This window comes from Ranitomeya imitator, chromosome 5 (assembly GCF_032444005.1).
Source record: "Ranitomeya imitator isolate aRanImi1 chromosome 5, aRanImi1.pri, whole genome shotgun sequence".
NCBI classification, from domain to species: domain Eukaryota; kingdom Metazoa; phylum Chordata; class Amphibia; order Anura; family Dendrobatidae; genus Ranitomeya; species Ranitomeya imitator.
This window is the reverse complement of record NC_091286.1, coordinates 226332763-226355137: the sequence shown is the minus strand read 5'-3', so window position 1 is coordinate 226355137 and position 22375 is coordinate 226332763.

Below are 22375 nucleotides of genomic sequence, written 5' to 3'. Positions count from 1 at the left end.
AACAAGAGAAATTGGACCCCAAAAGTTGTTGTCCAATTTGTCCTGAGTATGCTGGTACCCCATATGTGGGGGTAAACCACTGTTTGGGCGCACGGCAGAGCTCGGAAGGAAGGAGCGCCGTTTTGGAATGCAGACTTTGATAGAATGGTCTGCGGGTATTATGTTGCGTTTGCAGAGCCCCTGATGTACCTAACCAGTAGAAACCCTCCACAAGTGACCCCATTTTGGAAACTAGACCCCCCAAGGAACTTATCTAGATGTGTGGTGAGAACTTTGAATGCCCAAGTGCTTCACAGAAGTTTAGAATGCAGAGTCGTGAAAATAAAAAAAAAATTTTTTCCACAAAAAAGATATTGTAGCCCCCAAGTTTTTATTTTCACAAGGGTAACAGGAGAAATTGGACTGCAATAGTTGTTGTCCAATTTATCCCGAGTACGCTGATGCGCCATATGTGGGGGTAAACCACTGTTTGGGCACACGGCAGAGCTCGGAAGGGAAGGAGCGCCTTTTTGGAATGCAGACTTTGATGAAATGGTCTGTGGGCATTATGTTGTGATTGCAGAGCCCCTGATGTACCTAAACTGTAGTAACCCCCTACAAGTGACCCCATTTTGGAAACTAGACCCCCCAAGGAACTTATCTAGATGTGTGGTGAGAACTTTGAATGCCCAAGTGCTTCACAGAAGTTTAGAATGCAGATTCGTGAAAATAAAAAATATATTTTTTTTTCACAAAAAAGATTTTGTAGCCCCCAAGTTTTTATTTTCACAAGGGTAACAAGAGAAATTGGACCCCAGAATTTGTTGTCCAATTTATCCCGAGTACGCTGATGCCCCATATGTGGGGGTAACCCATTGTTTGGGCGCACGACAGAGCTCAGAAGGGAGGGAGCACCATTTGACTTTTTGAGCGCAAAATTGGCTGTCGTGTTTGGAGACCCCCTGATGTACCTAAACAGTGGAAACCGCCCAATTCTAGCTCCAACCCTAACCCCAACACACCCCTAACCCTAATCCCAACCTGATCCATAATCCTAATCACTAACCCTAACCATAATCACAACCCTTACCCCAAAACAACCCTAATGTCAACCCTAACCATAACCCTAATCAAAACCCTAAATCCAACACACCCCTAATCCTAATCTCAACCCTAACCTCAAACCTAACCCTAATCCCAATACACCCCTAATCACAACCCTAACCTTAACCCTAATCCCAAACCTAACCCTAATCCCAAGCGTAACCCTAATGCCAACCCTAACCCTAATACCAACCCTAATCCAAACCCTAACCCTAATCCCAGCTCTAACCCTAACTTTAGCCCCAACCCTAACCCTAGCCCTAAGGCTACTTTCACACTTGCGTCGTTTGGCATTCCGTCGCAATCCGTCGTTTTGGACAAGAAACAGATCCTGCAAATGTGCCCGCAGGATGCGTTTTTTGCCCATAGTCTTGTATTGCCGACGGATCGTGACGGATGGCCACACGTCGCGTCCGTCGTGCACTGGATCAATTGTGTTTTGGCGGAGCGTCGGCACAAAAAAACATTCAATGAAACGTTTTTTTTGTACGTCGCATCCGTCATTTCTGACCGCGCATGCGTGGCCGTAACTCCGCCCCCTCCTCCCCAGGACATAGATTGGGCAGCGGATGCGTTGAAAAACTACAGCTGCTGCCCACGTTGTGCACAATTTTCACAACGTGCGTCGGTATGTCGGGCCGACGCATTGCGACGGCCCCGTACCGACGTAAGTGTGAAAGAAGCCTAACCCTAAGTTTAGCCCCAACCCTAACCCTAAATTTAGCCCCAACCCTAACCCTAAATTTAGCCCCAACCCTAGCCCTAACCCTAGCCCTAACCCTAGCCCTACCCCTAACCCTACCCCTACCCCTAACCTAACCCTACCCCTACCCCTAACCCTACCCCTAACCCTACCCCTACCCCTAACCCTACCCCTAACCCTACCCCTAACCCTACCCCTAACCCTAACCCTAACCCTACCCCTAACCCTACCCCTAACCCTACCCCTAACCCTACCCCTAACCCTACCCCTAACCCTAATTTTAGCCCCAACTGCTGTTCTCCTGCCGGCCGGCAGATGGAGACAGACGGCGGGCGCACTGGGCATGCGTCCGCCATGTTCTTCTGCCGGCAGCCAGGAGGAGCAGCAAGAGGATCCAGGGACCTAGGTGAGTATGCTAGGGTCCCCGAATCCCCCTATTTCTCTGTCCTCTGATGTGCGATCACATCAGAGGACAGAGAATTACACTTTACTTTTTTTTTTTTTTTGCGGTCGCCGGTAAACAGTTAATTACCGGCGATCGCAAAACAGGGGTCGGTAATACCGACCCCGATCATGCTCTTTGGGGTCTCGGCTACCCCCAGCAGCCGAGAGCCCAAAGATTCTCCCGGTGCCGGCCGGCGGGCGCACTGCGCATGCGCCCGCCATTTTAAAGATGGCGGCGCCCACCGGGAGACACGAGGAGCATCGGGGGAGCTAGGTGAGTATTGGGGGGCCACCTGGGACCCCTTTTCTCTGTCCTCCGATGTGCGATCACATCGGAGGACAGAGAAATTAAAAAGAGATCGCTTTTTTTTTTTTTTTTTTTTTGCGATCGTCGGTAAACGGTTAATTGCCGGCGATCGCAAATGCGGGGTGGGTTAAAAAACCCCCGAATCATGTTCTCTGGGGTCTCGGCTACCCTCGGCAGCCGAGACCCCGGAGAAAATCGGCCTCTGGGGGGCGCTATGGACTTTTTCCACAGCGCCGTTAATTAACGGCGCTGTGGTTTAAGTACCCTTAGCGGCCGCCGTTAAAAGGCGTATCGGCGGTCGCTAAGGGGTTAATCTTTATTTGTAGTTTTCAGTTACTGCGATTCTTATGCTCCTGGGTGGCCTGTGGACTGGGCTTTATGTGGTGCTCTGCTTTCATATGTATCCTCTTGGGTTTATGACAGGTCACTGATCCTTCAGTGACCTGCCTTCTAATCTACATAATGCATATAACATTGTTGGCTTAGAAATTTTTTTTTACATCCAGCAAAGTGGTGCTGGCGGCGACACCTGCGCAGTAGAATTCATCTCTTACTGATATATGCTACTGCACAAGCACTGGCGCCATTTTGCTGCTGCCAAATTTTTTTTCCTCCAGCAAAATTGTGCTGACGCATGCGCAGTAGCATCTATTGCTTGCCGAGGTATCATTTTAATCAGTATAACATCGTCAACATGACAGTGTCTATAGTTTATTTAGCAAAATCTTGCTGATAGGTTCGCTTTAAAAATATGTATACGTATTTTCCACATTAATATCGTGGCCTCCTGACACTTTACACTTTCTGTACGTGTACATTGCAGCAATAATATTGCCAACTACAAGAACCTATTGGCTTGTTTTTTTTCTCTATATATTATTAATAATGCTCATTCTAAATGCCTGTTGGCATGAGGTTTTGGCATCATAACTCATGCTCATAACTGTTATACAGGACATTTGGCGGCTCTTGCGTTTGGCCTACTATTTTTTCTCCCCAGTTTTTTGTCTCCTTTTGTTTGTTACCTATTTTTTAGGAGGCATATTATAGGGAAACTGAGGGTTAGCCTTTGTTGAGCGGGGGCGCCATTTGCGTCTTGTGGTTGGGTGCCAACCTCCGCAGCTAGGTAGGAACGTGGTAAATAGGGATTGTATAGGGTTTTTATACCTCCCACCTGTTTTTTCCACTATAACGCTTACCGTGTCTGTTTTTTTTATTTATTTTTTTTATTTTATTTTATTTTTTTCGTTAGATAATGTTGGTTTTCTGATACTTGTGTAGTACCCTTTAGGTGTTTATTTATGGACCCTCCTGGCATGCTTTAATTGATTTCACAACGGTGGTTCTGGTCCCAAAACATTGTTTGAAGTTTCCCCTAATTCTAATAATCAGTGTATCTATTTGGCATATTTGAATACACCACATGTAGATCTATTGGTGTGCATTATTCTAGGGGATTCTAGGGACATTAGGGTGAGCTGCCATTGAGTGGGGGCGCCATTTGCGTTCAAGAGGGTGCCAACCTCCGCTGTCAGGAAGGGTTCAGTGAGGGTTTACTAGGGCTAATTAGGTTGTATATTAGCTCATGTTGTTATAAGTGACAGGGATCAGCAGAATTTTCTTTATGTTTGTTTTTTTTCACATGGTGTACTACGGGGGGTTTTTCTATCCCCTTTTTTAGACTTGATAAATAAAAGATATTTTTTAGAGGTATTAGTTTTCTTTGTTTATGAGCCGTAATTATAACTGATCCCATTTGCATCAATTACATTACAACTTCTTGCTGTCGGTAAAAACCATGGAGTCATACAATATACTAAATTTTTACAACAGCTAATTTGAGTAAAACTGAAGAGTTTGTAATGAAAGTTACAGTGGGAACGGAAAGTATTCAGACCTCTTTAAATTTTGCACTCGTTTCATTACAGCCATTTGGTAAATTCAAAAAAGTTCATTTTTTTAACATTACTGTACACTCTGCACCCTATCTTGACTAAAAAAAAAACAGACATGTAGAATTTTTTGCAAGTTTATTAGAAAAGGAAAACTGAAATATCACATGGTGGTCCCAAACTTTTGCCATTTAAGGACTATGGAGGCCACTGGGCTCTTAGGAACCTTGAGAACTGCAGAAATTCTGTTGCAACCTTGGTCAGATCTGTGCCTTTCCACAATTCTGTCTGCTCCCTGGCCAGTTCCTTTGACCTCATGATACTCATTTGGTCTGACATGCACTGGGAGCAGTGAGGTCTTATAGTGTGCCTTTCCAAATCAAGTCCTATCAGTTTAATTAAATACAGCTGGATTCCAATGAAGGAGTAAAACCATCTTAAGGAGGATCACAAGTTAATGGACAGCATGTGACTTAACTGTGAGTGTCGGAGCAAAGGGTCTGAATACTTTTGACTATGTGATATTTCAGATTTTCTTTTTTATTAAATTTGCAATAATTTCTGCATTTCTGTTTTTTTTTTTCAGTCAAGATGGGGTGCAGAGTGGTAGGGGTCAAGATCCCACCTCTGCACAGGGGGATTCTTGAGCCATCTCTGCGGTCTCCCATTCTTCTTCAGCCGCAGTGGAGCCTGCTCAGCGGAGTCGTCGGTCCCAGCGTCTGGCTCAGCCTGATACTGTGCGGATGGTCTCTGCTGCTTTCTTAGGCTCAGCCATTGTAGCCAGTACTGGTCAGCGGCGAGCAGACATCTCTGGGACTTAGTCCTGCTTTTTCCCTTCTGAGCATGCCCAAGGCAAGACCTGTCATTGGAGGTCAGGGGTCACATGCTCAGGTACTGCTGCAGCTCCCATTGGTCCTCTAGGAAGGTCCTGAAGTTGCTCTGGTATTGTAGCAGCTTCCATTGGTCCTCTAGGAAGTTCCTGAAGCTGCTGCAGCCATAAAATATTTGCATGGCCACATGGCCATGCACTAGTATCACTTCATGTTATGAACTTTCTATTTGTAGTCGCGCCTGTATGTGGATAGGGTTTGGCTGAAATAAGCCCCTAGAATACCGGCATCTCCGGTGAGGAGTTTGTATGTATGTATTCGGGGGCCCAGCTGGAATAAGCCTCTAGAATACCGTCACCTCCGGTGAGGAGTTTGTATGTATGCTTCTCTGTATGCGTGACCACTGACTGCCATCAGCTCAGCAGTTAGCCGTGTTCCTATGTGACGTTAACAGGGCACAGCGTGTTCGTTTCAGTGCGACTCAGTGAAGTAACTGAGTTCACTTATACCACCATATAGTGCTGTCATCTTCTAGCAGCAGGTTCTCTCCTGCACGGTGGACCCCGTGCACCAATTATAACATCTATATTAACTCGGTTCGTTCACCAGTCCTAACACAGAGTATACAAATAATGAGAAAAAAAATGAACTTTTTTGAATTTACCAAATGGCTGCAATGAAACAAAGATTTAAAATTTTAAAGGGGTCTGAATTCTTTCCGTACCAACTGTACCTTACTTTATTGCTATTGGTTAAAAATGTTCTATGAAGTTCGATCTTGTCAAAAGTTTGGAAATTGCTCTTGTATTCAGTGAGATATTGATTCAATTATTACTTTTCAAAGGGGGTTTACTCATTTATGCTGATCACTATATATATGCATACACAGTACATATACATGCATTACACATATGACACACCAACATACAGTATATACACATGCACTGCTCTTCCAACTGTACAGCTAAGATCCATTTTTATGGTGTAGGTGAGGATCTAAAAGAAAACACAGGCTTGATTCTCCTCAGTAGCAGTACAAAGTAGACACCAATCCTCTCCCCATTGCCATGTATCTGACTGAAGACAAAGCAGGATCACATCAGTCCATATAGTGTTTCTGCTAAAGGTCAGAGATGAGAAGCAGGGGCAAGGATGGTAAAATGTTAAGGAAGCCATAAGCAAGTTTTTGAGGAAATGATCACTGCAGTCTGCTAATGAAGCTGTGGAATACATTTCAGTCAACAGATTTTAGCTGTACTAAAACCCTTTAAAATTCCGCAATCTGCCACCTTAGGCTACTTTCACACTAGCGTCGGAATCTCCCCGTCGCAATGCGTCGGGCAGAGATTCCGACGCTAGCGTTTGATGCACTGCACAACGGGTGCAGCGGATGCATTTCTCCGGCGCATCCGCTGCCCTATTGTGAGGTGCGGGGAGGTGGGGGCGGAGTTCCGGCCGCGCATGCACGGTCGGAAAAAGCGGTCCGTCAGGAGCAAAAAACGTTACATTTAACGTTTTTTGCTCCCGGTGGTCCGCCACAACACGGCGCAACCGTCGCACGACGGTTGCAACGTGTGGCAAAGCGTCGCTGATGTTAATCTATGGGGCAAAAACGCATCCTGCAAACAACTTTGCAGGATGCGTTTTTTGCCATAAACGACGCATTGTGACGTCTGGCAAAAAACGCCAGTGTGAAAGTAGCCTTAGGCAAAATGCTCCATTCACCTTACAGCAGATGAGTTCCTGAGGAAAGTTCAATTCTACAGATATTCACCAAACTAAGACTTTACATTCTATCAGACTACCAGATAAAGAAACATATTTTGTCACACCACAAGAAGCTTTAATTGCATGCTTTATATCACTCTATCTGATGTCTGGCATAGTTCTTGGTGGTGTGGTTATTATTAATCACCAGGGCGGTGGCGACAGTTATCCACCATTGGTCTCGGTATTTACTGACTCCACCCGCAGTAACCTTACGTGGTCTGCCACTGCGTGACTGAATTGCCGTGTTGATTCCTAAATGCTTTCACTTTTTCATCTTACAATTGATTCTGGCATATTTAGGAAGAAAGAAATTCACAGGTTGTTTGTCCATATGACGAGGTATTTAGAGAATGGATCTGTGATGAGTGTTTTACACATAGCTTCCAATCAAGTAGTGAATGGAACCTTACTAGTAAACTAAAACTCAAGTGAGGAAATAGCTTAGATTCTTACTGAGAGATCAGGTTTAGTGATGAGCGAACCAGTGGAAGTTCGGGTTTAGTAGGTTTGTCTGAACTTGACTTAAAAGTTTGGTTTGGGTCCGAACTTAACCCCAAACGTGAACCCAATAAAAGTCAATGGGGACCTGAATTTTGGTGCTGTAACATAGATATAAAATGGTGGTAGTAAGGCCTAAGGGGCTGCAAAAGGAAGCAAAATTGGGGCAAGATCAGGACAATTTCCCTGCAAACAAATGAGGATAGAAAAATGACTTAAATCATTTAAATTAGTCATTAAACATTGAGTTAATTAGTTTACCCAACAGGCTTGATTCAATCAATAGAATGGTGTGAGGCGAGATAACACATAGTACAAAAACAATATGGCCATGTGCACACGTTCAGGTTTTTTTCGCATTTTTTTGCGCTAAAAACGCTATAAAAACTCATTAAAAATGCACACATTATGCATTCTATCATTTAGAATGCATTCTGCATGTTTTGTGCACATGGATGCGTTTTTTTCAGCGAAAAAAAGCATCACGGTAAAAAAATGAGCATGTTCATTATTTTTGCGGATTTTCTGCATTTTTCCTGCAATTCTATGCATTTGGGGAAAAAACGCACAAAAAACGCACCAAAAACGCATCAAAAATGCATCAAAAACGCGTCAAAATCGCGGTAAAAACGCATGCGGATTTCTGGCAGAAATGTCTGGTTTTTGTCAAGAAAATTTCTGCAAGAAATACTGACGTGTGTACATACCCTATAAGTAAATGTAGACAATTCTTATCGATGGACAAATAAGTACCTGGTAAGGAGATAAATAAACCACCAAAAATCAGTAGTGTAATAGCAAAAGTGGTAATATAAAACATAGCTTTTAATAATACTAACATATAAAATATTATAACCAAAAAGTTTAATTGGACTAAAGTGCAAACAGTGGAACACTACACCAACAAGAACTAGCACCCTTGATCAGTGCACCCTTGTGAATTATCTTCAGCCATCACCACATGGACCTACTCTTTTAACTCTATACTGCTGATTGGGTTTTTTTATGTGATACCTAATTACTGAGTGTCTGACTCATAGTCATTCATCTGTCCAGCACTGTCACTGCACAGCATGAAAACAAGCTGCTGTGAACTCAGGTGACCTTAAAGTAAGATTCCCACAGCTCACACAGAGCTTATGGTGAGAACCTCCACCAGTGACCTGCGGTAATCTTAATTACATCACCGCTCACCACTGCAGCCTTGTCCTCACTCTCATATCAGTGTGCTTGGGCTGGTGTGGTGAGCAGTCACATTACTGATGTCACTGCTCACCACAACATCTGGATGTAGCAGAGTCGATTATTGTCTGTGACCTCATCATTTTGGATTAGCATCGGAATGGTGAGGATTACTTTGATTTTTTTTATTTTATTTTATTTTATTTTTATGTTAATAAAATGGTAAAAGAGAGTAATTGTTGAGGAGTGATTTGTACAATCAAAGGACTTTTCTCTATGTGTGTCTTTATTACTGTCACCTCTTTATTACTGGACACCTCTCTATTACAAACCTCTGGGTTTAATGTCAGCGGGCATTACATAGCTGACATCAAACCCATAAACTATTACAATGCTTGCCAATGCACCAGGACAAGTGGGAAGAGCCAAGGCTAAGCATCAGAATTGACACATCTAATGGATGTACCATTTCTGTGGAGGCTAATGGTTGGTGTTATGAGTCTGGCCCCTTACAGCTCATAAATATCAACCTGCAGCTATATGCTTTTCCTTAGCTGGTTATTAAAAATAGAGGTACCCAACATCAATTTTTTAAGGTCTACTTTATTTTTAATAACCAGCTAAGGCAAATCAAACAGCTGGGGGCTGATATTAACAACTTTTGTACCTTGTACATATCCATATGTCCCTGTAAACTGGGTCTTATTAGTATTAATACGTCCCGACAATTTTGTGGGCACACAGGCTATGAGCACGTGATTGATTCTGACAGCTGACACCCGACACTGTGCCAGGTGCGGTCCCACACCGCTCCCAGAATTTTAACCCCCTAATTGCTGCAATTGAATTTGATTGCAGCATTCAGGGAGCAGGCAAAGGGAAGACAGACCTCTGCCCTTTAAGTTGGAGACCTCGCAGTAACATTGCGTGGTTCAAATCATTACCATGGTGACCCGATGTCATCATTCCAGGTCACCAGAGCTAATAAAGTTCCTAGATTATGCTCAGAGTATGATTAGAAACTTTATTTATATCATCAGTACAGAGCTGACAGTTTGAATAGCATAGGGATGCTGCTGCATCTCCATGCTATACAAGCGATCAGCCTGCAAAATATGTTAGTCCCATAGTGGAACAAAGTAAAAAACCTAAAAAAAAAAGTTTCTAAATTATGGTAAAACATAACAAAAAAATTAAAAAATAATAAAAAATTAAAAGATATTGTACCCATTGCGAGGCAGTGACCGGTGTCACATGTAGGGGGTCGCTGTGTGTTCCCCCAGGATGTGGACGGAGCCCTATTAGACCCACTGGAGTGCCTTGTGGTCACAGCAAGATGTCCATGAGTCACAGGGCAAAATAAAGTAAGCGTGGACCTGGTCAAGCTATTTGGCCTGAGATTGTTCAGGAAAAGCCGGTTTGGCTTTTATTTTGGAAACCAACTGCAGGTCGGTTCTTACAGGTGGCCTAAGGTCACAGATTCCAGTTTGAGAGTGCATTGCAGTCACAGGCGTAGCTGTGATTGCAATGCAGAATAAAAAATAAGTATAGGTCTTTGACATGCTAGGCAGATTTAGGGAAAACCTATATATTTATATTTAATACAGAGCTAGTTAGCATAAAAGCCGATAATTCGATTGTCGGCTTTTGCTAAATCCTTACCGAACCCAACAGGATATAAGACATGGTTTACATACATTAAACCATTGCATATCAATTAGATTTTTACATATCCCTAATTAAAAATGTTAGAAGTGTATGTGTGTTAAATTTGGGAGCTGTAGGTGTTAACCCCTTCATGACCCAGCCTATTTTGACCTTAAAGACCTTGCCGTTTTTTGCAATTCTGACCAGTGTCCCTTTATGAGGTAATAACTCAGGAACGCTTCAACGGATCCTAGCGGTTCTGAGACTGTTTTTTCGTGACATATTGGGCTTCATGATTGTGGTAAATTTAGGTCAATAAATTCTGCGTTTATTTGTGCTAAAAACGGAAATTTGGTGAAAATATTGAAAATTTCGCAATTTGCACATTTTGAATTTTTATTCTGTTAAACCAGAGAGTTATGTGACACAAAATAGTTAATAAATAACATTTCCCACACGTCTACTTTACATCAGCACAATTTTGGAAACAAAATTTTTTTTTGCTAGGAAGTTATAAGGGTTAAAATTTGACCAGCGATTTCTCATTTTTACAACGAAATTTGCAAAACCATTTTTTTTAGGGACCACCTCACATTTGAAGTCAGTTTGAGGGGTCTATATGGCTGAAAATACCCAAAAGTGACACCAATCTAAAAAATGCACCCCTCAAGGTACTCAAAACCACATTCAACAAGTTTATTAACCCTTCAGGTACTTCACAGCAGCAGAAGCAACATGGAAGAAAAAAATGAACATTTAACTTTTTAGTCACAAAAATTATCTTTTAGCAACAATTTTTTTTATTTTCCCAATGGTAAAAGGAGAAACTGAACCACGAAAGTTGTTGTCCAATTTGTCCTGAGTATGCAGATACTTCATATGTGGGGGTAAACCACTGTTTGGGCGCACGGCTGGGCTTGGAAGGGAAGGAGCGCCATTTGACTTTTTGAATGAAAAATTGGCTCCACTCTTTAGCGGACACCATGTCACGTTTGGAGAGCTCCCGCGTGCCTAAAAATTGGAGCTCCCCCACAAGTGACCCCATTTTGGAAACTAGACGCCCCACGGAACTTATCTAGATGCATAGTGAGCACTTTGAACCCCCAGGTTCTTCACAAATTGATCCATAAAAATGAAAAAGTACTTTTTTTTCACAAAAAACTTTTTTCGCCTCAATTTTTTCATTTTCACATGGGCAATAGGATAAAATGGATCACAAAATTTGTTGGGCAATTTCTCCCGAGTACGTCGATACCTCATATGTGGGGGTAAACCACTGTTTGGGCACACGGCAGGGCTCGGAAGGGAAGGCGCGCCATTTGACTTTTTGAATGGAAAATTAGCTCCAATTGTTAGCGGACACCATGTCGCGTTTGGAGAGCCCCTGTGTGCCTAAACATTGGAGCTCCCCCACAAGTGACCCCATTTTGGAAACTAGACCCCCAAAGGAACTTATCAAGATGCATATTGAGCACTTTAAACCCCCAGGTGCTTCACAGAAGTTTATAACGCAGAGCCGTGAAAATAAAAAATAATTTTTCTTTCCTCAAAAATGATTTTTTAGCCTGGAATTTCCTATTTTGCCAAGGGTAATAGGACAAATTGGACCCCAAATCTTGTTGTCCAGTTTGTCCTGAGTACGATGATACCCCATATGTTGGGGTAAACCACTGTTTGGGCGCACGGCAGGGCTCGGAAGGGAAGGCACGCCATTTGGCTTTTTAAATGGAAAATTAGCTCCAATCATTAGCGGACACCATGTCACGTTTGGAGAGCCCCTGTGTGCCTAAACATTGGAGATCCCCCACAAATGACCCCATTTTGGAAACTAGACCCCCAAAGGAACTAATCTAGATGTGTTGTGAGGACTTTGAACCCCCAAGTGCTTCACAGAAGTTTATAACGCAGAGCCATGAAAAAAAAAAAATATTTTCTCAAAAATGATTTTTAGCCTGCAAATTTTTATTTTCCCAAGGGTAACAGGAGAAATTTGACCCCAAAAGTTGTTGTCCAGTTTCTCCTGAGTACGCTGATACCCCATATTTGGGGGTAAACCACTGTTTGGGCACATGCCGGGGCTCGGAAGTGAAGTAGTGATGTTTTGAAATGCAGACTTTGATGGAATGCTCTGTGGGCGTCACGTTGCGTTTGCAGAGCCCCTGATGTGGCTAAACAGTTGAAACCCCCCACAAGTGACCCCATTTTAGAAACTAGACCCCCCAAGGAACTTATCTAGATATGTGAGCACTTTGAACCCCCAAGTGCTTCGCAGACGTTTACAACGCAGAGCCGTGAAAATAAAAAAATCATTTTTCTTTCCTCAAAAATGATGTTTTAGCAAGCATTTTTTTATTTTCACAAGGGTAACAGGAGAATTTGGACCCCAGTAATTGTTGCGCAGTTTATCCTGAGTATGCTGGTACCCCATATGTGGGGGTAAACCACTGTTTGGGCACACGTCGGGGCTCGGAATTGAGGGAGCACCATTTGACTTTTTGAATACAAGATTGGCTGGAATGGTGGCGCCATGTTGCATTTGAAGACCCCTGATGTGCCTAAACAGTGGAAACCCCTCAATTCTACCTCCAACACTAACCCCCCCACACCCCTAAACCTAATCCTAACTGTAGCCACAACCCTACTTCCAACCCTAACCCTAAGGCTATGTGTCCACGTTGCGGATTCGTGTGAGATTTTTCAGCATCATTTTTGAAAAATCCGCAGGTAAAAGGCACTGCGTTTTACCTGCGGATTTTCCGCGGATTTCCAGTGTTTTTTGTGCGGATTTAACCTGTGGATTCCTATTGAGGAACAGGTGTAAAACGCTGCGGAATCCGCACAAAGAATTGACATGCTGCGGAAAATACAATGCAGCGTTTCCGCGCGGTATTTTCCGCACCATGGGCACAGCGGATTTGGTTTTCCATAGGTTTACATGGAACTGTAAACCTGATGGAACACTGCTGCGAATCCGCAGCGGCCAATCCGCTGCAGATCCACAGCCAAATCCGCACCGTGTGCACATAGCCTAATTCTAAAGGTATGTGCACACGCTGCGGAAAACGCTGCGGATCCGCAGCAGTTTCCCATGAGTTTACAGTTCAATGTAAACCTGTGGGAAACAAAAATCGCTGTACACATGCTGCAGAAAAACTGCACGGAAACGCAGCGGTTTACATTCCGCAGCATGTCAATTCTTTCTGCGGATTCCGCAGTGGTTTTACAACTGCTCCAATAGAAAATCGCAGTTGTAAAACCGCAGTGAAATGCGCAGAAAAAAACACGGTAAATCCGCCATAAATCCGCAGCGGTTTAGCACTGCGGATTTATCAAATCCGCAGCGGAAAAATCCGCAGAGGACCAGAATACGTGTGCACATACCGAAACCCTAACCCTAGCCCTAACCCTAACCCTAACCCTAACCCTATCCCTAACCCTAGCCCTAATCCTAGCCCTAACCCTACCCCTAACCCTAACCCTATTCTAACATTAGTGGAAAAAAAAAATTCTTTATTTTTTTTATTGTCCCTACCTATGGGGGTGACAAAGGGGGGGGGGGGTCATTTATTTTTTTTTTATTTTGATCACTGTGATAGATTATATCTCAGTGATCAAAATGCACTTTGGAACGAATCCGCCGGCCGGCAGATTCGGCGGGCGCACTGCGCATGCGCCCGCCATTTTGGAAGATGACGGCGCCCAGGGAGAAGACGGACGGACCCCGGCAGGATCGGTAATCGGTAAGGATCGGTAAGTATGATGGGGTGGAAGGGGAGCATGGGGGGGATCGGAGCATGGGGGGTGGATCGGAGCGCGGGGGGTGGAACGGAGCATGGGGCGGGTGGAACGGAGCACAGGGGGGTTGAACGGAGCACGGGGGGTGGAACGGAGCACGGGGGGGGTGGATCGGAGTGCAGGGGGGGTGATTGGAGCACGGGGGGGTGATTGGAGCACGGGGGGAGCGGACAAGAGCCGGAGCAGTGTACCAGACAGATCGGAGGGCTGGGGGGGCGATCAGTGGGGTGGGGTGGGGGCACATTAGTGTTTCCAGCCATGGCCGATGATATTGCAGCATCGGCCATGGCTAGATTGTAATATTTCACCAGTTTTAATAGGTGAAATATTACAAATCGCTCTGATTGGCAGTTTCACTTTTAACAGCCAATCAGAGCGATCGTAGCCACGGGGGGGTGAAGCCACCCCCCCTGGGCTAAACTACCACTCCCCCTGTCCCTGCAGATCGGGTGAAATGGGAGTTAACCCTTTCACCAGATCTGCAGGGACGCGATCTTTCCATGACGCCACATAGGCGTCATGGGTCGGATTGGTACCGACTTTCATGACGCCTACGTGGCGTCATGGGTCGGGAAGGGGTTAATTTAAATGGTTAATTCACGGAAAAAACTGGCTCCCACGCAATTTTCTCCGCCAGAGAGGGAAAGCCAGTGACTGAGGGTAGATATTAATAGCCTAGAGAGGGTCCATAGTTATTGCCCCCCCCCCTGGCTAAAAACATCTGCCCCCCAGCCACCCCAGAAAAGGCTCATCTGTAAGAAGCGCCAATTCTGGCACTTAGTCTCTCTCTTCCCATTGCCCTGTGTCATTGGCATATGGGATAATAAGGGGTTAATATCACCTTGCTATTGTAAAGTGACAGTAAGCCTGGTTAATAATGGAGAGGTATCAATAAGACACCTATCCATTATTAATCCAATAGTAGGAAATGGTTGAAAATACACACACATTAAGAATAGTCTTTTAATGAAAGAAAAAAAACACACAGGTTTTTAATATCTTTATTGTACACTCAATCCATAGTGAAGCTCTCGTCCTTCTGAAAAAAAATAAAAAAATAAAAAAACAACAATATCCCATACCTGTCCGCCGTACAGTCATGTCCCTTGCTGTAAATCCATCTGAAGGGGTTAAATACATTTACAACTAGGAGCGCTGCTAATTTGCCCGCTCCCAGGTGTAAAAGACTGGGGAATGAATAAAAGCAGGGAATGGAGCTTCGGTGACTAACGGTGCCGTCACCGAAGCACCACCCCCTGGCGGCATGAACTCATGTGAACTGTAGCGTGGGAAAATATTCAGAAACTTCCCCACGCTATAGTTAATTTGAGTCGCCAATTTTTGCTGTGAATTAACCCTTTAAGTTAACACCTACAGATCCCAAATTTAACACAAAAACACTTCTAACATTATTAGTGAGAGATATTTAACCCCTTAGTGACAGAGCCAATTTGGTACTTAATGACCGGGCCAATTTTTGCAATTCTGACCACTGTCACTTTATGAGGTTATAACTCTGGAACGCTTCAACGGATCCTGCTGATTCTGAGATTGTTTTTTCATGACATATTGTACTTCATGTTAGTGGTAACAATTCTTCGATATTACTTGCGATTATTTATGAAAAAAACGGAAATATGGCGAAAATTTTTAAAATTTTGCAATTTTCAAACTTTGTATTTTTATGCCCTTAAATCAGAGAGATATGTCATGAAAAATAGTTAATAAATAACATTTCCCACATGTCTACTTTACATCAGCACAATTTTGGAAACAAAATTTTTTTTTGGTAGGGAGTTATAAGGGTTAAAAGTTGACCAGCAATTTCTCATTTTTACAACACCATTTTTTTTTAGGGACCACATCACATTTGAAGTGATTTTGAGGGGTCTATATGATAGAAAATAATGAAGTTTGACACCATTCTAAAAACTACACCCCTCAAGGTTCTCAAAACCACATTCAAGAAGTTTATTAACCCTTTACGTGCTTCACAGGAACTGAAACAATGTGGAAGGAAAAAATGAACATTTAACTTTTTTTTGCAAACATCTTAATTCAGAACCATTTTTTTTATTTTCACAAGTGTAAAAACAGAAACGTAACCATAAATTTTGTTATGCAATTTCTCCTGAATACGCCAATACCCCATATGTGGGGGTAAACCACTTTTTGGGCGCACTGCAGAACTTAGAAGTGAAGGAGCGCCGTTTGACTTTTTCAATGCAGAATTGGCTGGAATTGAGATCGGACGCCATGTCACGTTTAGAGAGCCCCTGATGTACCTAAACAGTGGAAACTCCCCACAAGTGACACCATTTTGGAAACTAGACCCCTTAAGGAACTTATCTAGATGTGTTGTGAGCACTTTGAACCCCCAAGTGCTTCACAGAAGTTTTATAACGTAGAGCTGTGAAAATAAAAAATCGCTTTTGTTTACACAAAAATGATCTTTTCGCTCACAAATTCTTATTTTCACAAGGGTAACAGGAGAAATTAGACCACAAAAGTTGTTGTGCGATTTCTCCTGAATACGTCGATACCCCATATGTGAGGGAAAACCACTGTTTGGGCACACCGCAGAGCTTGGAAGTGAAGGAGCGCCGTTTTACTTTTTCAATGTAGAATTGGCTGGAATTGAGATTGGATGCCATGTCGCGTTTGGAGAGCCCCTGATGTGCCTAAACAGTAGAAACCCCCCACAAGTGATGCCATTTTGGAAACTAGACCCCTTAAGGAACTTATCTAGATGTGTGGTGAGCACTTTGAACCCCCATGTGCTTCACAGAAGTTTATAATGTAGAGCCGGAAAAAAAAAATCGCATTTTTTCTACAAAAATGATATTTTTGCCCACAAATTTTTATTTTCACAAGGGTAACAGGAGAAATTAGACCACAAATGTTGTTGTGCAATTTCTCCTGAGTACGCTGATACCCAATATGTGGGGGTAAACTACTGTTTGGGCGCACCGCAGAGCTTGGAAGAGAAGGAGTGCCGTTTTACTTTTTCAATGTAGAATTGGCTGGACTTGAGATTGGACGCCATGTCGCGTTTGGAGAGCCCCTGATGTGCCTAAACAGTAGAAATCCCCACAAGTGACACCATTTTGGAAACTAGACCCCTTAAGGAACTTATCTAGATGTGTTGTGAGCACTTTGAACCCCCAAGTGCTTCACAGAAGTTTTATAACGTAGAGCTGTGAAAATAAAAAATCGCTTTTGTTTACACAAAAATGATCTTTTCGCTCACAAATTCTTATTTTCACAAGGGTAACAGGAGAAATTAGCCCATAAAAGTTGTTGTGCGATTTCTCCTGAATACGTCGATACCCCATATGTGAGGGTAAACCACTGTTTGGGCACACCGCAGAGCTTGGAAGTGAAGGAGCGCCGTTTTACTTTTTCAATGTAGAATTGGCTGGAATTGAGATTGGACGCCATGTCGCGTTTGGAGAGCCCCTGATGTGCCTAAACAGTAGAAACCTCCCACAAGTGATGCCATTTTGGAAACTAGACCCCTTAAGGAACTTATCTAGATGTGTGGTGAGCACTTTGAACCCCCATGTGCTTCACAGAAGTTTATAATGTAGAGCCGGAAAAAAAAAATCGCATTTTTTCTACAAAAATGATATTTTTGCCCACAAATTTTTATTTTCACAAGGGTAACAAGAGAAATTAGACCACAAATGTTGTTGTGCAATTTCTCCTGAGTACGCTGATACCCAATATGTGGGGGTAAACTACTGTTTGGGCGCACCGCAGAGCTTGGAAGAGAAGGAGTGCCGTTTTACTTTTTCAATGTAGAATTGGCTGGACTTGAGATTGGACGCCATGTCGCGTTTGGAGAGCCCCTGATGTGCCTAAACAGTAGAAATCCCCCACAAGTGACCCCATTTTGGAAACTAGACCCCTTAAGGAACTAATCTAGATGTGTGGTGAGCACTTTGAACCCCCATGTGCTTCACAGAAGTTTATAATGTAGAGCCGTGAAAAAAAAAATCGCATTTTTTCTACAAAAATGATCTTTTTGCCCACAAATTTTTATTTTCACAAGGGTAACAGGAGAAATTAGACCACAAAAGTTGTTGTGCAATTTCTCCTGAGTACGCTGATACCTAATATGTGGGGGTAAACCACTGTTTGGGTGCACCGCAGAGCTTGGAAGAGAAGGAGTGCCGTTTTACTTTTTCAATGTAGAATTGGCTGGAATTGAGATTGGACGCCATGTCGCGTTTGGAGAGCCCCTGATGTGCCTAAACAGTAGAAATCCCCCACAAGTGACCCCATTTTGGAAACTAGACCCCCCATGGAACTTATCTAGATGTGTGGTGAGAACTTTGAATGCCCAAGTGCTTCACAGAAGTTTATAATGCAGAGTCGTGAAAATAAAAAATATTTTTTTTTCCACAAAAAAGATTTTTTAGCCCCCAAGTTTTTATTTTCACAAGGGTAACAAGAGAAATTGGACCCCAAAAGTTGTTGTCCAATTTGTCCTGAGTATGCTGGTATCCCATATGTGGGGGTAAACCACTGTTTGGGCGCACGGCAGAGTTCGGAAGGAAGGAGCGCCGTTTTGGAATGCAGACTTTGATAGAATGGTCTGCGGGCATTATGTTGCGTTTGCAGAGCCCCTGATGTACCTAACCAGTAGAAACCCTCCACAAGTGACCCCATTTTGGAAACTAGACCCCCCAAGGAACTTATCTAGATGTGTGGTGAGAACTTTGAATGCCCAAGTGCTTTACAGAAGTTTAGAATGCAGAGTTGTGAAAATAAAAAATATTTTTTTTTTCCACAAAAAAGATATTGTAGCCCCCAAGTTTTTATTTTCACAAGGGTAACAGGAGAAATTGGACTGCAATAGTTGTTGCAGAATTTATCCCGAGTACGCTGATGCACCATATGTGGGGGTAAACCACTGTTTGGGCGCACGGCAGAGCTCGGAAGGGAAGGAGCGCCTTTTTGGAATGCAGACTTTGATAGAATGGTCTGTGGGCATTATGTTGCGATTGCAGAGTCCCTGATGTACCTAAACTGTAGTAACCCCACACAAGTGACCCCATTTTGGAAACTAGACCCCCCAAGGAACTTATCTAGATGTGTGGTGAGAACTTTGAATGCCCAAGTGCTTCACAGAAGTTTAGAATGCAGAGTCGTGAAAATAAAAAATATATTTTTTTCACAAAAAAGATATTGTAGCCCCCAAGTTTTTATTTTCACAAGGGTAACAGGAGAAATTGGACCACTATAGTTGTTGTCCAATTTATCCTGAGTATGCTGATGCCCCATATGTGGGGGTAAACCACTGTTTGGGCGCACGGCAGAGCTCGGAAGGGAAGGAGCGCCTTTTTGGAATGCAGACTTTGTTAGAATGGTCTGTGGGCATTATGTTGCGATTGCAGAGCCCCTGATGTACCTAAACTGTAGTAACCCCCCACAAGTGACCCCATTTTGGAAACTAGACCCCCCAAGGAACTTATCTAGATGTGTGGTGAGAACTTTGAATGCCCAAGTGCTTCACAGAAGGTTAGAATGCAGAGTCGTGAAAATAAAAAATATTTTTTTTTTCACAAAAAAGATATTGTAGCCCCCAAGTTTTTATTTTCACAAGGGTAACAGGAGAAATTGGACCACTAAAGTTGTTGTCCAATTTATCCTGAGTATGCTGATGCCCCATATGTGGGTGTGTAAACCACTGTTTGGGCGCACGGCAGAGCTCGGAAGGGAAGGAGCGCCGTTTTGGAATGCAGACTTAGATAGAATGGTCTGTGGGCGTTATGTTGCGTTTGCAGAGCCCCTGATGTACCTAAACAGTAATAACCCCCCACAAGTGACCCCGTTTTGGAAACTAGACCCCCCAAGGAACTTATATAGATGTGTGGTGAGAACTTTGAATTCCCAAGTGCTTCACAGAAGTTTATAATGCAGAGTCATAAAAAAAATATATATATATATTTTTCCACAAAAAGGATTTTGTAGCCCCCAAGTTTTTATTTTCACAAGGGTAACAAGAGAAATTGGACCGCAGAAGTTGTTGTCCAATTTATCCCGAGTATGCTGATGCCAAATATGTGGGGGTAACCCACTGTTTGGGCGCACGGCAGAGCTCAGAAGGGAGGGAGCACCATTTGACTTTTTGAGCGCAAAATTGATTGTCGTGTTTGGAGACCACCTGATGTACCTAAACAGTGGAAACCCCCCAATTCTAGCTCCAACCCAACTCCAACACACCCCTAACCCTAATCCCAACCCGATCCATAATCCTAATCACTAACCCTAACGATAATCCCAACCCTTACCCCAAAACAACCCTAATGTCAACCCTAACCATAACCCTAATCAAAACCCTAAATCCAACACACCCCTAATCCTAATCTCAACACTAACCTTAAACCTAACCCTAATCCCAATACACCCCTAATCACAACCCTAACCTTAACCCTAATCCCAAACCTAACCCTAATCCCAAGCGTAACCCTAATGCCAACCCTAACCCTAATACCAACCCTAATCCAAACCCTAACCCTAATCCCAACTCTAACCCTAACTTTAGCCCCAACCCTAGCCCTAACTTTAGCCCCAACCCTAACCCTAGCCCTAAGGCTACTTTCACACTTGCGTCGTTTGGCATCCGTCGCAATCCGTCATTTTGGACAAGAAACGGATCCTGCAAATGTGCCCGCAGGATGCGTTTTTTGCCTACAGACTTGTATTGCCGACGGATCGTGACGGATGGCCACACGTCGCGCCCGTAGTGCACTGGATCAGTGTTTTGGCGGACCGTCAGCACAAAAAAACGTTCAATGTAACGTTTTTTTGTACGTCGCATCCGCCATTTCTGACGGCGCATGCGTGGCCGTAACTCCGCCCCCTCCTCCCCAGGACATAGATTGGGCAGCGGATGCGTTGAAAAACTACATCCGCTGCCCACGTTGTGCACAATTTTCACAACGTGCGTCGGTATGTCGGGCCGATGCATTGCGACGGCCCCGTACCGACGTAAGTGTGAAAGAAGCCTAACCCTAAATTTAGCGCCAACCCTAACTCTAAATTTAGCCCCAACCCTAACCCTAAATTTAGCCCTAACCCTAACCCTAGCCCTAACCCTACCCCTAACCCTAGCCCTAACCCTACCCCTTGCCCTAACCCTACCCCTAACCCTAACCCTAGCCCTAACCCTAGCCCTAACCCTACCCCTAACCCTAACCCTACCCCTAGCCCTAACCCTACCCCTAACCCTAGCCCTAACCCTACCCCTAACCCTACCCCTAACCCTACCCCTAGCCCTAACCCTAGCCCTAACCCTACCCCTAACCCTACCCCTAACCCTACCCCTACCCCTAACCCTAGCCCTAACCCTACCCCTAACCCTAACCCTACCCTAACCCTACCCCTAACCCTACCCCTAACCCTACCCCTACCCCTAACCCTACCCCTAACCCTAACCCTAATTTTAGCCCCAACTGCTCTTCTCCTGCCGGCCGGCAGATGGAGACAGATGGCGGGCGCACTGCACATGCGCCCGCCATTTTCTTTTGCCCAGAAGATGCCGGCGGCCAGGAGGAGCAGCAGGAGGATCCAGGGACACAGGTGAGTATGATAGGGTCCCCGAATCCCCCTATTTCTCTGTCCTCTGATGTGCGATCACATCAGAGGGCAGAGAATTACACTTAGCTTTTTTTTTTTTTGCGGTCGCCGGTAAACAGTTAATTACCGGCGATCGCAAAACACGGGTCACTAAAACCGACCCCCGATCATGCTCTTTGGGGTCTCGGCTACCCCCGGCAGCCGAGACCCCAAAGATTCTCGCGGGGCCGGCCGGCGGGCGCACTGCGCATGCGCCCGCCATTTTCAAGATGGCGGCACCCACCGGGAGCCACGAGGAGCATCGGGTGAGATAGGTAAGTATTGGGGGGCTACCTGGGACCCCTTTTCTCTATCCTCCGATGTGCGATCACATCGGAGGATAGAGAAATTAAAAAGAGATCGCGTTTTTTTTTTTTTTGCGATCGCCGGTAAACGGTTAATTACCGGCGATCGCAAATGCGGGGTGGGTTAAAAACCCCCCGAATCATGTTCTCTGGGGTCTCGGCTACCCCCGGCAGCAGAGACCCCGGAGAAAATCGGCCTCTGGGGGGCGCTATGGACTTTTTCCACAGCGCCGTTAATTAACGGCGCTGTGGTTTAAGTACCCTTAGCGGCCGCCGTTAAAAGGCGTATCGGC